The 1,902-nt window shown below is 34.1% G+C and overlaps 1 protein-coding gene across 3 annotated transcripts in view; it reads left to right on the top strand.

Annotated features, from left to right (window-relative positions):
• Positions 1 to 1,902, top strand: part of SPATA16 (spermatogenesis associated 16) — a 216,199-nt gene that overhangs the window by 95,236 nt on the left and 119,061 nt on the right. The window lies entirely within an intron of this gene.

Genomic DNA, 1,902 nt, shown 5'->3' with positions numbered 1-1,902 from the left:
CAAACATTCAAAGAAGATTTAATACCTTTCTCCTCAAACTCTTCCAAAAAATCAAAGAGGAGGCAATATTTCCCAACTCATTTTATGAAGCCAATATCACCCTGATACCGAAACTTGGTAACGATAACACGAAAAAAGAAAACTACAGACCATAAATTCTCATGAACACAGATGCAAAAATCCTAAATAAGACATTAGTGTACCAAATACAGCAACATATTAAAAAGATCATACACCACGATCAAATGGGCATCACTCCAGGGGCACAGGGATGGTTCAACTTATGCAAATCGATTGTGATACACTACATAAACAAATTAAAAAATAAGAATCATATGATCATATCAATAGATGCAGAAAAAAGCCTTCAACAAGATACAGCACCCATTTATGATAAAAATACTTAACAAAATTGATATAGAAGGAAAATATCTTAATATAATAAAGGCCATATATGACGAGCCCTCAGCCAACATTATACTTAATGGTGGAAAACTAAAAACCTTCCCTCTAAGATCAGGAACAAGGCAAGGCTGTCCACTATCACCACAGTTATTCAATATAATATTGGAGGTCCTAGCAAGTGCAATCAGGCAAGAGAAAGATATAAAAGGCATCCAAACAGGAAACAAAAGTCAAACTGTCACTGTTTTGCAGATGACATGATTAGCTCTATAGAGAAAACCCTAAAGACTCAACAGGAACACTACTAGAAACAATAAGCAAATACAGTCAAGTTTCTGGATACAAAATCAATGTTCAAAAATCCATAGCATTCCTATACTCTAATAATGAAGTGTCTGAAAAAGAAGGAGAAAAAATCATTCCTTTTGCAATTGCAACAAAAATAATAAAATACCTAGGAATAAATATAACGAAACATGTGAAGTACCTATATAATGAAAACCTCAAGACCCTATTAAAAGAAATTGAAGAAGATACAAAGAAATGGAAAGATATCCCGTGTCCTTGGATTGGAAGAATCAACATAGTTAAAATGACCTATTACTTAAACCATTATACATATTTAATGCAATCTCCATCAAAATCCCATTGGCATTTTTTAAAGAAACTGAACAAAAAATCATCAGATTTGTTTAGAAGCACAAAATACCCTGAATTGCCAAAGCCATCCTGAGGAAAAAGAATGAAGCTGGAGGCATCACTCTGCCTGACTTCAAATTATACTACAAAGTGACAGTAATCAAAATGGCATGATAATGGCAGCAAAACAGACACACGGACCAGTGGAACAGAATCGAGAATCCAGAAGTAAAGCCGTATTTATATGGGCAAATAATTTTCTACAAAAAAGCCAAAAACATACAGTGGAGAAAGGAAAGCTTCTTCAATAAACGATGTTGGGAAAACTGGAAAGCCACCTGCAAACGAATGAAACTAGACTCTTTTCTATCACCACACACCAAAATTAACTCAAAATGGATTAAGGACCTGAACATAAGACCTGAAGCAATGAAATGCATAGAAGAAAACATAGGAACTAAACTCAAGGACCTTGGACTTAAATAGGATTTTATGAATTTGACCTCAAAGACAAGAGAAGTAAAAGCAAAAATAAATGAATGAGACTACATCAAACTAAAAAGCTTCTGCTTGGCAAAAGAAACCATCAACAAGGTAAAGAGACAACCATCTCAATGGGAAAATATATTTACAAGCAACACCTCTGATAAGGGTCTAATATCCAAAATATATAAAGAACTCATACAACTCAATAACAACAAAAAAACAAATGATCTAATCAAAATATGAGCAGAGGACCTAAATAGACACTTCTCCCTAGGGGAATACAAATGGCCAACAAATATTTGAAAAGATGCACAACATCACCAGCTATTAGGGACATGCAAATCAAAACCACGATGAGATACCATCTCACAC

This window comes from Pteropus vampyrus, unplaced genomic scaffold (genome assembly GCF_000151845.1).
Source record: "Pteropus vampyrus isolate Shadow unplaced genomic scaffold, Pvam_2.0 Scaffold12, whole genome shotgun sequence".
Taxonomy (NCBI): Eukaryota; Metazoa; Chordata; class Mammalia; order Chiroptera; family Pteropodidae; genus Pteropus; species Pteropus vampyrus.
This window is presented reverse-complemented; position numbering and strand designations above follow the sequence as displayed.